The sequence below is a fragment of the Mytilus californianus genome, unplaced genomic scaffold (assembly GCF_021869535.1).
Source record: "Mytilus californianus isolate M0D057914Y unplaced genomic scaffold, xbMytCali1.0.p SCAF_2, whole genome shotgun sequence".
Lineage (NCBI taxonomy): Eukaryota > Metazoa > Mollusca > Bivalvia > Mytilida > Mytilidae > Mytilus > Mytilus californianus.
The window spans coordinates 137,452,961-137,468,075 of record NW_026262668.1 but is presented as its reverse complement, the minus strand read 5'-3'; the positions used below and the strand labels follow the sequence as shown (position 1 = coordinate 137,468,075).

The following is a 15,115-nucleotide window of genomic DNA, read 5'->3' as shown; positions in this document are numbered from 1 at the left end:
TAATATAGATTCATATGATATATATATATATATAGATAGATAGATGTATATGTAGATGTAGATAGATATATGGTTGGTTACCCGAAGATAATATGGCAAACTTGCAGATAGATAGATAGATATATATGAAAATGTAAAGATGCACCGTGGGATACACTGGTGCTTTAAATTTAGAAAACACCGTGGGATACACAAGTGTAGTCTGTATTATCCAAAAACCTAAAATTTCATAGTTAACATTAAGATTCTATGCAGCGAATTCTGCCACATTGACGGAGGAAAACAGAGACTCTGTCAACCGCCATAAAAAGGGCGGTTCGCTGCAAAGCTGTGAACCAGATAACTATAGATAGATAGATAGATATTTTATTTAAAGTACAACTTGGTACATATATATGTTAAATAATCAATATGGTGTTTTGTGAACAACTGTTCAAAAACATATTTACCTACACAGATAAAAATACTAACCAAAACTACACCAAACCATAAGATAATTGATTGTATTTGCATATCATAAAATATAGTATATTATAGTATATTATTAAATAAATATTCAAGATGTTTAACAATTCATTTCATAAGCATGTTGGTTAAGGGTGACAAGAGAGAACCATCAAGTTGAAAAATTTCTGATCTGATCGAAAATCATGATATTGTAAGTAGCAACCCTGACAGCTAATTATAAAGGCAATAATATAGTTGTATATTCTAGATCTATAGCAACACAAGTCCATGCTTTGCAATAACCTGGTCAAATTTGAGACCATACTACTTAAGAATTGATGAACCGCATAATCCATCTGATCATGTTCTTCATCTCATTGTGCAAAAATCCCACTCTAGAACTACCTGTGTCATTACCTGCTACATGTTTTATTAAGAAATATGGTGGATCCTCATAGTTTCATTGTTCTGAGTTGACTTTTAACATGCTTGACAATCATGCCACCACAAAGATTCATTTCAATGCCTAGACCTAAGTCAACCCCACCTGGAGGATGTCGGTCTGCTACAAAAACATACTTACTATTGAGGATTCTACTATCCAAACATTATAGCTATATAAAGATTATGTCTTCATTATATGAAATATCTAACACCATCCCTCCATTGGGGGTTTAGTATCATACCATCATAAAATATATTAGAGGAACATAACCCGCATCATACCAGCAACTGGTTTAAGAATAAATGAGTTTATGTCCGATGCAAAGACTGTGCAAGTGAATCAATATTAAAGCCAAAAATGCCAATTTTTTTTTTTTTTTTTTTTGCAGGCAACAGTTTTCCTTCTTCATAAGTTTGCTTTAATGTTTTGTTAGCTTTTGAGGTAAACCTGACATTTTGTGCTTTGTAAAGAATATAACCATAAAAGGATGGGAAATACCTGAATGTGTAAGATGTCTATGTTGAAGTGAATTTCTTATAATGTAATAAACTGCCCATAAAACAAGACAAGAATAACTGGATCAACTCAGGCAAATGCATTTTTTAAAGAATGACTATGAGGACCTGTATACTAGAGTCTAAATCCATGTAAGAAGAAACAAACATTTAGTATAACAGCAGCAACCACTCTCTGTCTCGTCTTGGGTTTGAACTAGGTTGCCCAAATGAAAACTTATTTCCATTTGAGGTCTAGGTGACCTGAAACTTGGATTATCATAAGAAGGCCTAGATTATGCAAAGTAAACATGGTAAATGCTCCTGTTATGACAACCGACAAGTTATAATAGGATGACCTGCATCACACAAAAAAAAAAAAAAAAAAACAACAACAAAAAACAAACAAGCTGCTTAACAACATCTAGGTACCCACGTAATTAAAAGCATAACATTTCAAATTAGTCCCAGTGTTCATGTTAACTGAAGTTCAACCTGTACTATAATTTTCATTTATAAATTTCAACCATAATTTGGAATCAACTGTAGCCTAGGAACCAGTAGGGCCAATGGTTTTATGTAAATGAAATTGCTCGTCATAATGCTTCCAGCCTAAATTAACAAAGCTTGGCACCTAAACGTACAGAGTACGATACTCATATGCTTGAGCAACTCCTAGAATCTTCCGGGATGAAGATTACAATAAATTCTAGTATATATATTAATTAAAGCTGTTGTCGACACCTAAATACTAAAGATTTTTAACTGGTTTGGAGCAGACTGCAAGACAAGCTGTAAATAATTACTTAATTTGTACTAGTTTTGCTAATATTACATGTACATAGATATAGGAAGATGTGGTATGAGTGCCAATGAGACAACTCTCCATCCAAATAACAATTTATAAAAGTAAACCATTATAGGTCAAGGTACGGCCTTCAACGAGGAGCCTTGGCTCACACCGAACAACAAACTATATAGGGCCCCAAAATTACTAGTGTAAAACCATTCAAACCATACATACATGTATATATCCTCGCTTACTGCGTCTGACACAATTTACACAAAACTCTATAATAGTCTCATTTTAAAAGTTGTTTACAAGATAAAACCATTTTGGCCCCTATTTTCCCTTAAATATATAAAAAAATAAAAATAAAAAATAATAAAAATTTCCCACACAGCTGAGACTGGTTGATAGGGTTTGGGCAAACAGAAATATTTGCAGTCTGTCCTAAAATAGTGATCAATAAGTATTCACCTCTATAAATTTGTCCTTTATATTTGTGGTACTTTATTGCAATATCTGTATTCATGCAGTACATGCATATCTGATTTGGAATATTCAGATTATTATCAAGATAAATAATATTATTACATTAGTCAATAGTGTTCTGCATTACAAATCATATGTTACAAATCATATGATAATATACAAAACAACATTTAAAAGTTTCACATGTAATATATTTATATATATATAATTATAATAATAATATATAATTGTAACCTTATAATTAAGAATTGTTTCTTATTTCTAACGAATGGAATGATGCGGCATCCCATATAAAAATAACACATTCAGGAATATTTTGTGGATTTAAGTTTAGAAACTGAGAAATAATCATTACACAAATCTACATCTAAACCATAAGATTGGAAAAAAGTTGCCTTATATCTTTATACATATGTTTGTTATTTGTTAGAATCACATGTACACGTAGGGGTTTAACTTAAAAGTAATATACTGTTTTTGTAAATCTGACGATTACCTGGTAAATTATCAAATGGAACATACTGATGCAGAGCTCTGGGGGTTTGCATAAATGACGTCTGATGATGATCCGATGTACAAATGTATGTGACCTAAAGGAGTTGAGTTAGTGGCGTGATGAGTCGTGAATCCCGTCCAGTCTGGTGACCCATCTGTAAAAACTGTGCACGTCATTGTCTGATTGTTGTCTATGTCTCTGGTCCAATTGTTACAACCCTTGTGGTGTTCTGTAGCCAAGCAAGGTCTCACTTTTCGCTTTCCAACTGATCTTCCCAACATGTGCTACAACTCAACAAAAGGTAAATATTAGTTCCAAAAAAAAATTAAAATTAGTATATATTATTTATTAATTCTTAAATCCACAGTCAGTTGATAGTGACATAGTGTAATATTTGTATATAATTATGTTATTACAATAATTCAAGCTGTGGCCTGTTGATGACATTATGTCTAAATTTGTGATTTATCTGAACTACTCATACCATATCGACCTAGTCTAGGCTAGAGAGTAGTAGCAACTATGCATGTCACTGTGATGACTGATGTTGACAGACTCGACACTGACAGTTTTCAGTAACAAGTGTGTAGGTACACGCAAAATTTATAGGAGGATATATATACATATAATGATATATGTATGCTAAACTCCACCAGCAAGCTAACATTTAGACATGACAATTTTTGGCTACTGCTTGTAACTCCGTGCAGGGTCTGTGTGCAAGATTTCCAAGATTTTTGTTTATTTGTATCGAAAGTTGAACTTCCGGTTACGCACCTGGGTCCTTTCGCCCCAAAGGGTACGTCCCTTTGCACCTTTGTACGTCCATATCCTTTCATGGAATATTTGCTGTATATCAATATGTGCTATGAAAGATCTAGGTACACATTCCCGATGTATACCCTTTTAAGGAAAATTTAATGATAATTCGGGAGTTCATCAGATAACGCCTGCCCCATAACACATAAACACTATACTATAGACACGTTACTAACCTGGATGGTCTGTTAGTGTTACAGCGCAAATACAATTTGTTAAGCTAAACCATAGGCACTAGACGATCTGTCAATACTCAATTTCAATAGTAATAAGATATGGACAAAAAGTAATATTAAAAAAAAAAATTAAACTCGTCGTCATATATATATATGAGTACCTATCGGTATCAGGCAGACTATACATGCATCTAATTTGATGTAGAATACAATGACGAAATCATTATTATAATCTGCAAATCTTAGGACAATATTGCATCTAATTACTCATATTTGTAAAAATTAAATATTTTTTTAAAAATGAAAACGAATAATGGGACCAATCTCTTTCAGTCTTTGCATGTGCTCTCCACGTGGCGATGAAATTCCTGATGGAATGGTTAAAAAATGACGATCGATAAAATGAATTCTTTCTAAGATTACCTCTAATAAACATTAGAAGCATGAGGCAGGTTATAACAATACAATACAAACACTACTTTGCCATTACAAGATACTACTTTTCAATTTTTTCAATTTTACCGCTAACGAAATTTAAACAGCTTGCTTGCTGCGATGAAATTCTGTAAAGGACTTAATTACGTCACAGAATATAACGTCACTCATGTTAGGTAAATCTAAAACATGAAACACAATCCGTCAGTGGCAACAGCGATAACTGAATTTAAGTCTATAAATAATTTACTTAAATTCCATTAGTTGGAAAACATCACATTGCTGTGTATATAAAATCTGAGCACTACTCATATGACAAGGTATTAATCCATATCCTGAATAAATAAAAATATAACATTCATAAGTCCAATGACGGGACTATTTCACCAATTAGATAAAATACACAACTACATTTAAAATATGTAGTTTCAGAGTTCTGTATTATTCAAATACCAAATTTATCTATCTATTACTTTTAATATAACTTTATAATATTTAAAGTACTAGAATGTTTTATATTTAAATGTTTAATATGACTCTGTGTTATTATTTAATGATTTAATCTTTTACTCTTTCATGCTCCAAATATTCCTTCATTCAATACATACATTCAATCATTTCACAAAGTATTAAAATAGCATACTATTAGTTTGTTAATTAGAAATAAGGTAAATCAACTGACCTGAATATAAAAATATTAAAAATCCAAGAATATGAAGTATAATATATATATAAGAAATCAATTTATCAAGCAGGTTATTTTTCACCACTGCATTTCAATATGTCTGCAGTATCAATCTCCAGAAACAAAGGAAAACCTATAGTAAGGTATAAGGCCTAAAGATTGACCAATCAAAAGGTTAGAATTTTCCCTCCAAAATAATATGAAAGAAAAGAGGTTCACCAAAGGGAAAAGAGAATATACTAGAAATAGAAACAATGAGTAACTAAACTATCAAACACTGCAATAAAATTAATAATCAACAATATCATATTTAATATATATCAATCAAATATGACTTTGCACACTAAATTTCTTCAATATTCAAGATGGGAATAATTAAACTGTAAAAGAAGTGAGTCAACCGGACTGGAGGGAAGGTTTTGCCAATTTTTTTTGGTGAACTGTGAGTATGGTATATTCTTCGTTAAGGTATATCCTAAATCTAATCCAATTTCCCATTCAGGTTTGACGTTGTTGCGTATTAATACAGCTTACAGCCAAAAGACCCTCTACCTCTACTCGTCCATTTTTACGGCTGGACGAGGTCACACAATCACCATTGGAAGATATACGAAATGACACTAACGTACGGACATACTTAGTTCACTGTGACTTTGAGATGAAGAACAGCAATAAAAGCGCTATTTCTTTGCTTATTGTGTGTTTTTGCTGTGCATGTACTGATTTTGTGTCATGGATAGATACCCCATATCCCATATATACCACTACTGCGACTAATTGTGTAATGTGTCGCTAACGTACGGACATACTTAGTTACCACTACTGCGACTACACTGTGCAAGGTGTCGCTAACGTACATACATACTTAGTTACCACTACTGCGACTACACTGTGCAAGGTGTCGCTAACGCACCGACATACATAGTTACCACTACTGCGACTACACTGTGCAAGGTGTCGCTAACGTACGGATATATTAGTAACCATTACTGCGACTACACTGTGCAAGGTGTCGCTAACGTACGGAGATACTTAGTAACCACTACTGCGACTACACTGCAAGGTGTCGCTAGCGTACGGAGATACTTAGTAACCACTACTGCGACTACACTTTGCAAGGTGTCGCTAACATATATATTAATCGAGATTCTTTATCCCTGCAATGACCTTTTAAAGCGATACTATTTTTTTTATTACATCTGATTATCTTTTAGTTTATATATGCTTGATATTGTTTTGAGTTCTTTGACTCTTCAAAAACAAATCATTAAAGATTAGGTTTTTAAAGTAAGTATTCTATTTTGCAGTTTATCTATGTACTATACAATTTCTGGCAATTAATGGTAGATTAAAGGTTTTTCATAAGGCCTAGTGTTGAGAAATTATTATCAAGGTAAATAGAAGGTTATGGAGTGAATTAACTTTAATTTCCATATGTTTTTTATTCTCATCACCAAACACATAGGTAAATACTCGTCCCTTTTGGGATTCTGAGTCCGGAGCGATTTTCTGAATTGGCCGCCTCAGAATCCCTTATCAAGCCCTATCAAGTCTATTCGGGAAAATTTTTGCCAACTACCTCACCTCGAACCGGCGCTTTTAAACCTACAGCACCATTTCGTACACACGAAGCAGGTAATAATTGATAAGAATGGCATATCAGCCTTTCAGAATTCGTTAAAATATTGAAAATTCAGATCGATTGGAACAAACAATAACATCCCCACAATTTACAAACTAAACACAAAAATTTAGGGTGTTTATCATTCAGAGCTAGCAGTGCGGTGTATATTGCATTTACCTTGTCCGTAATTCCGTTCGTCCATTCGTTTGTCCAACAACCATTTGTTCACACTTTTGTACTGAACAAATATTCAAAATTATATAATACAACTAGAAAAAACCCGGCTTGAGGACTACTTGAAATGTTAATGGTGATACACAGCTTGGGTTCGTGTTTCTTAAACTGTTTTCAGCACTGGTGCATTATGTTGATAGCTTTGATTAGTTTGTTAGATCTTCTTCCATAGGAGTTGGAATGTCCAATTAGTAGCTTATGTCTCGGTGTTACACAGGTGCTCCTAGAACGGAGGAAAAATAACTCAGAGAAGAAGACAACCTAGAACACAGATGATTAAAACATTTCTCAGTGGTGCTAGTTTGTAGTTTTTTTTTTTTCGAAAGGTGCGAGTCAAGTTTATTTGGGATTTAGTTAATTAAGCTACGCTAATGTGGTAGAGTGGAATTTAGAATATTTTTGTAATTGTAAATTTGTATTTATTGATCAAATTTATTGGAATAAAATGATTTTCATACTGTTGATATTATTAGTTACAAATTGAATGGTATTTAATTTGTTCAGTCTGAATACTGTTATACTGACCAGTTTACCTGTTTGTCTATGTTACCTTGATTTCTGTAATAGTTATACACCGAGGGATAGGTGTGTCTGGATAAGAAACCCCGTCGGCCGGAGGCCGGAGGGGTTTCTTATCCAGACACGCCGTATCCCGAGGTGTATACCTAACTTACACCCCATTCTAAACCCTATATTTGTTAACATTGATTATTAAATAAAAAAAAAAACGATAGCATATTTATTGACAATATCAAACCATGATTTATAAGAATATTTTTTTTTATTACATGAAACCCCACTAGTAACCTTTCTTTGGTCATCTTCGTTCAAACTTTGACAAGTGAGTATATTTTACAAATGTCAAAGTTGTTTTGCATATTCCCGTTAAATCCATGTGCTAGTATGGATCAGCAGGTCAAGGTTGACTGTTTCGTGTATTCTTATTACAAACAAAACATACATCATGCTCCTGGTATGCAGTTGTCAATATGGACGGGTATAAGACGGACGACATTTTGTGCCAAGCGTTGGGTTTGGTAGAAGAGACTAAAGATAAAGGCAATAATATAACCCAAAGTAGTTACCTGTGTCAGTTTAATAAAGGTAATCATAACTGTATTTTATATCTTACGATTTTATCAAAAACAAAAGCCCCCCTCTTCTCGAAAATAAACAAACATTCATATTCGAACATACTAAGGGATAGGTGTGTCTGCATTAGAAACCCGACTACCAGACTCGCTCAACATACAATATTTAATATAGAGATAAAGGAACTCCCTTTTTGGGGCAATCAGGGGCTGATCCAGCCGGGGGTTCCCAACTCAAGAGAAAAAAGGGGGGGGGGGGGTCCAACCATTCAAATGCATTGATCTTTTAAATAAAATTCGGGTCCAACCCGCGGAAACCCCAACCCCGTATCGGCCACTGGGTAACCGGGGGGGGGGGGGGGGGGGGGGGGGGGTTGGGGGTTCCGGGAGTTATAATCCCCATTTTTTTTTAAAGATCAATGCTTTAGAATAGAGACATATGACTGGGATAAAAAAAAATTACCTTCAAGCAAAAGAGTATTTAAAGGATTATTTTTGTATTCCATATAGATGCTTATTGGAATTTCCTAAAATGTGGTGTTTTTTTTAATATCATGAAACAATTTGTAGTGAACACTATTAGTACTTTCTTATGTTCGTGCTATTTAAAAAATAATCAACTTCTATTGTTACGAATAACAATGGACTTTGTTTGCGGGATGTAGAAGCAGGGGTTTCCAGAAACCCCGCTCGTCACACCCTGTGGTCAAGTATTAGATACAATACAAAGGTAACAAAGAAACAGGCCGGTAACAACCGTTGTCGGATAGTTTTTCTGCACGAGAAGTCAGGTGAAGGTCCGAGGCGATAGCCGAGGACCTTGACCTGACTACAAGTGCAGAAAAACTATACGGCAGTTTGTTTCCGGCCTGTTTTTTGTTACCTTTGTTTTGTATCTGACTTGTACGACGTTTCAAGAAAGTAGTAGTACATTTTGCATTTAGAAGTGGTAGCAAAATTAAACAGATTAGAAACTTAAATGGCCATATACCAGTTAATGTAAGTTACAGTTTAAACAAACTTTTTTTTCACTTCCCTTTAGCTGAGAGGTTTTTCTCAAGAAATTCAAGAATCTAATAATTTTATAAAAAAAGAACCATGTCAAGTAAAAGATGAATGTCGTACACATTTGAGACTTTTAAATGCAGCTGCGCAAGTAAGTAATGTGTGAAAAAGATTTAAGAGGTAAGCAAGCTAACATTTGATTTTTATTTGGGGACAAACGGAAAAGGGGGGGGGGGGTTAAAATAAATTTATCTAAACAGGCTGGATCCTTTTTTATGTTGAAAAAATGCAGGATGTGCCATTCCATTCCCCTTTAAAAAATACTAAAAATCGTACGTTTGCTCCCAAATATATAAATTCAATATTTAGGAATTCAATATATATGAATTCAATATCAAAATAAATGTATAAAAAGAATGAATTTCCTATTTCATTAGTAAATGAAATGTTATGAAATAATGGATTTTGTCTTGTTATTAGATATATATAGGCATATATTTTGGATTTAAAAAAAAATCATGCTTATAGGTTTTTATATGTCTCTAATAGTGTTGATCATGATTAAACACGTGTCACAATATAATCCAATCGCAGCTTACCGTCCAAAATTGGTGACATAAGTTGAATGATTTTCTTCAAGATTTGCTGCCTATTTGAACATGTATTACACGGACACTTTTTATCTATAGGATCAATCGTGCATTGGTGAGTTGATAGGAATTTTATCTTTTGATTAGATTTGATTTTTTTTATATATATTTCTTGTCTTTTTTATTGAAATGTGAACGTCGGTACCAGCATTTCTCTACTTTCAGCATTGTCCAGAATACTATTCATGTCCATATATTGAAGAAGAAAAAAATTACATTTACGGACCGACCATTTAGCTTCAAAAGGGGGGTATGTTTTCTTCTGAGTAAGAAAATTATTTAGTTTTTCAACGCTATCATCCAAATATTTTTTTTCGAAATTAGCACTATTATAAACGGTATTCAGAAAATCAGGAATCAGAACATTATTTTGTCATCTGATTGACCACAATATATTTTTTCTCATAAAATTGGGGATCAGACTATTTTTTTTAGGAAAAACCATAACCCCCACTTTTGAAGTTAAATGGTCAATCCCTTAGTGTACTGATATGAATAGTAAAATACTGGAATTGTTTAAAAAAAAATATAGTTATTAATACCAACGTAAATATTTTAATAAAAAAGACAGGAAATATGTCGGTGAAACAAAGAGTTCAAATCTAATTGAAATTTAAAGTGCCCTTGAACTCACTGATCATGCACGAGTGATTCTATTCATAAAAAGTGTCCGTGTAACAACTAAAAAGTGTCCGTGTATCATCTAAAAAGTGTCCGTGTAACACCCGTTAATGTACTGTTTTTCTATAGCTCTGCTGGGGGCAAAGTCGTACAAAATCCATTGTTATTCGTAACAATAGATCTATTTAATTTACACTTGTTTCAGAAATAGAAACTATGAAGTATAACAATAGAACTGGGGTGTAAGTAATAGTTATACACCGATGGATAGGTGTGTCTGGATAAGAAACCCAGACGGCTGGAGGCCGGAGGGGTTTCTTATCCAGACACGCCGTATCCGAGGTGTATAACTAACTTACACCCGATGCTAAACCCTATATTTGTTAACATTGATTATTAAAAGAAAAAGAACGTATTATATTTATAAAAATATTTAATGACAATATCAAACCATGATTTATAAGAATTTTTTTTTTTACATGAAACCCCACTAGTGACCTTACTTTGGCTATCTTCGTACAAACTTTGACAAGTGAGTAGATTTTACAAATGTCAAAGTTGCTGTTTTGCATATTCCTGTTAAATTCATGTGCTAATATGGATCAGCTTGTCAGGGTTGACCGTTTCGTGCATTCTTATTACAAAAAAAACATCATGCTCCTTGTATGCAGTTGTCAATATGGACGGGTCTTAGACGGACGACATTTTGAATCACGCGTTGGATTTGGTAGAAGAGAATAAAGATAAAGGCAATATTATAACCCAAAGTACTTACCTGTATCAGTTTAATGAAGGTAATCATAAATGTATTTTATATGTTACGGTTTTATATATAAAAAAAAAGCCCCCCCCCCTTTCTCAAGAATAAACAAACATTCATATTCGACATACTGAGGGATAGGTGTGTTTGGATTAGAAACCCGACGACCGGACACCCTCAACATACAAAAATACAGATGGAATTTTTTTTATTCAAAATAGATGCTTAATATTTTTTTCGCTATTGGAATTTCCTAAAATGTTTTTTTTTTAATATCTTGAAACAACTTGTAGTGAACACTATTAGTAATTTCTTATGTTCATGCTATTTATAAAGAAAAATCAATTTCTATTGTTATGAATAACAATGGACTGTGTTTTCGGGATGTAGAAGCAGGGGTTTCCAGAAACCCCGCTCGTCACACCCTGTGGTCAAAATCCATTGTTATTCGTAACAATAGATCTATTCAATCTACACATGTTTCAGAAATAGAAACTATAACAATAGAACTGGGGTGTAAATATTTAGAATCTTAATTAAGGCTATATTTCTTTATGGATAGTGATTTTGGTCACATGTTCTTTTTGGAGGGAAATTTCTATTGTTCTGGACACTCTCATTTCAACTGTCTTACTGAGCAGTTATATTTCATAATACTGGAGTTTGTTAAATTGATAGTTATATATTGCTGTAGTTACTGCAAATCTTTGGGAATCTAAATTATTACTTTACAGTGTGACAGAATATAAGTTCCCCCATAATATTTGTTCCAAAGAACTTTTAGCATATAACAAAAGTTCCATTGGGAACTTTCCTTATATAATATTTAATCCAATGCTATAAGAAAATTTCCTTCACAAAGGATAAAATATTACATAAGGAAAGTTCCCAATGGAACTTTTGTTATATGCTAAATGTTCTTTGGAATAAATATTATGGACAATGTTTTGTATAATAAAAGTTCCAGGAATATTTGTTATATTATAAAAGTTCTCAGAAAAATTTGTTATATTATAAAAAGTTCCAGGAATATTTGTTATATTATAAAAGTTCTAGGGATACTTGTTCTATTATAAAAGTTCCAGGCATATTGGAATATTGACTATATAATAAATGTTCCAGGAAAAGTTATCATGGTAATTAGATAATTAAAGTTCTAGAAATATTTATTATATGATCAAAGTTCTAGGAATATATACTACAATACCCATAATTATTTTCAGCTACAAATGTATGGAAGTAAATTTCCAATAATAAAATAACAGGCATTTTCATCTGAAATTTGTGGCTAACTTCATGCTTGACCAAAGTATAAGCTAAAGTTTCTTCATTGGTACAGACTAACGGACCATTTAGTTAAGTTAGTCACAGACAGTGGAGCATGCAGTAATGAAATATTAAAAATATATATTCTTACCTTGTTTAGAATAAGAGCGATCGTTTAAATGTGTAAAAAAAACTGTTTTATTCCTCAGACTCCATTCTTCATGTTCTTTTTATGTAATACATGTACAGGTAAATGTCATGTGAGGTGAACATTAATTAAGATGTAATCAGGTGTAAAAAATAAAATGACACTCTTTTTTTAAAGGAACAAATATCATGAAACCATATGACGTTTTAGTTCCAGGAAAATATCTTATGAGGGTGGAAATAATATTATGTAATGTTTGTTCCCAAGAACTTTTATTATCCATAGTTTTGTTCCAGGGGGAACAAGTATTATGCGGAACAAAATATGTTCACAACAGGTCGATTGTATATACTTTTCTCACATTATTTTAATAGTCTTAACAAATCTTAGTCAAAAAATTTACTAAATTTTATCATCGGTACAAGGACATCATTCGTAAATATAAATCAACATGCAGACATCTTATACGTTCAGGTGTTTCACATCCAATATTTTATGGTAATATTCTTTACAAAGCACAAAAATGTCGGCATTCACCTCAAAAGCTAACCAAACCTTTAAACAGACTTATTCGGAAGGGATATAGTTACGATACTGTTGTCAGGTCATTAAGGATTGCATATTTTGGTATTAATATTGATTCACTCATAGGGTCTGTGCGTCGTAAATAAACACATTTATTCTAAAACAAGTTGTTGGCATGATACGGGTTATGTTCTTTTCATATATTTTATGATGGTATGATACTAAACCCCTAACGGGAGGGAGTGAACCTGATTTTCATATGATGAAGACATAATCTTTCAATCAGTTTAATTGAGGTCTGGAGCTGGCATGTCAGTAACTGCTAGTACTCCTTTGTTAATTTATGTATCATTGTCATTTTGCTTAGTTTCTTTTGTTACCTATTCTGACATCGGACTCGGACTTCTTTTAAACTGAGTTTTACTGTGCGTATTGCTATGTGTTTCTTTATTCTACATTGGCTAGAGGTATAGGGGGAGGGTTGAGATCTCACAAAACATGTTTAAGCCCGCCGCATTTTTGCGCATGTCCCAAGTCAGGAGCCTCTGGCCTTAATTTTCTTATTTTACTTTTTATTTTATTTTTATTTTATAATTGTGTTTTGTAGGGTCTTTATATGAGACTACTGTTATTTTGTTGAAGTCCTAAGACCTTTAATAAAGAATCCTTACAATATTTACAACCGAGTGCTGTTATAATGATGCCTATTTCCACCCGGTTTCACTAATTAAAGCAATTACTATATAATACTTCAGACGATCGTCGGCTCGGAGACAAACCGGCTAAAAAATTTTGGTCTCCAAATTTAATAGTATAGATTTAAATCCCGACGGAATTTCTCTTAGTGAAGCCTCTTATTAGTAATTCAGTGAACGATACAGTTAGGAACACACTGAATGACTGTTGTGGTTTGAAAGAACTTGGTTGCCTGTTGAAATGCATATGTGCTATAGCAGAGGAGACCTAATTGACAACTTTTTAAAGACAAAACAGATTGACAAAAATTGTCAGACATAGTTTTAAAAAAAATGGTATACTAATTCAACTACCATATATATATGAAATTGGGATTTTAAATAATTTAAAACTTGTATAATTTAGTCCTTTATAATAAAACTTGAAATAGAGGAGAGATTCATTCCAAGGTACAGTAAAAAAAAACAACTAGAGTTACCTTTCTTCTAACACAGAAATGGCATACACAAGTTGAACAGACTACCATTTAACGTCAAGCGGGAAACATTATCTGCATATTGATTGATTGATTGGTTGATTGATTGATTGGTTGATTGATTGATTGGTGTTTAACGCCACTTTCAGCACTATTGTGCTATTTCGTGGCGGTCAGTTTGTATTGGTTGGGGAAGCCGGAGTGCCCGGAGGGAATCACCGACCTTCGGTAGGAAAACTAACAATCCTAGTTAATTGAGATTGGAGTCGAGCGCCTGCTACGTTCGGGATTCGAACTCACAACTTCAGTGTTGACATGCTAGTGATACAGATGTTCGACTACTTAGACGACTCGGCGACCGAGGCCCCTAACTGCTTATTCAGGACAAAAACTTGTTAATGTTAAATCTCCTTATTTCTACATTATATGTACATGAATATTAATCGTTACTTTTTCCATCGAAATCGAAACTGATTGATTGATTAATTATTGTTTATGATATTTTGTCCACGTTCAGGACGAGAACAAATTTGCAAAAAAAAATCCAATGTGTAGGTTCTGTAAAAATAAATCGAATAGAATAAAAGGCGGGAAATTATTCTGCCACCAGAAAAAGAGTGTTGCAGGATTTGGACAGAAATTTTGCCTTGCATAACGTATCATCCTCCTGACATAATCTGTGACTACTATGTGTTATAGTAGTCTCAACACTAAAATGATTATTTTATTGCATGTTTTTTTTATCAA

At 33.1% G+C, this 15,115-nt stretch overlaps 1 long non-coding RNA gene across 1 annotated transcript; it reads right to left on the bottom strand.

The window, feature by feature from the left end:
• Window positions 1–2,972: 2,972 nt before the first annotated feature.
• LOC127731175 (uncharacterized) lies at window positions 2,973–3,912 on the bottom strand. The gene is made up of 2 exons (XR_007995543.1): window positions 3,643–3,912; window positions 2,973–3,442 (listed from the first exon to the last, which is right to left on the bottom strand). It is a non-coding gene; the product is annotated as an uncharacterized LOC127731175 (long non-coding RNA).
• Window positions 3,913–15,115: the final 11,203 nt, after the last annotated feature.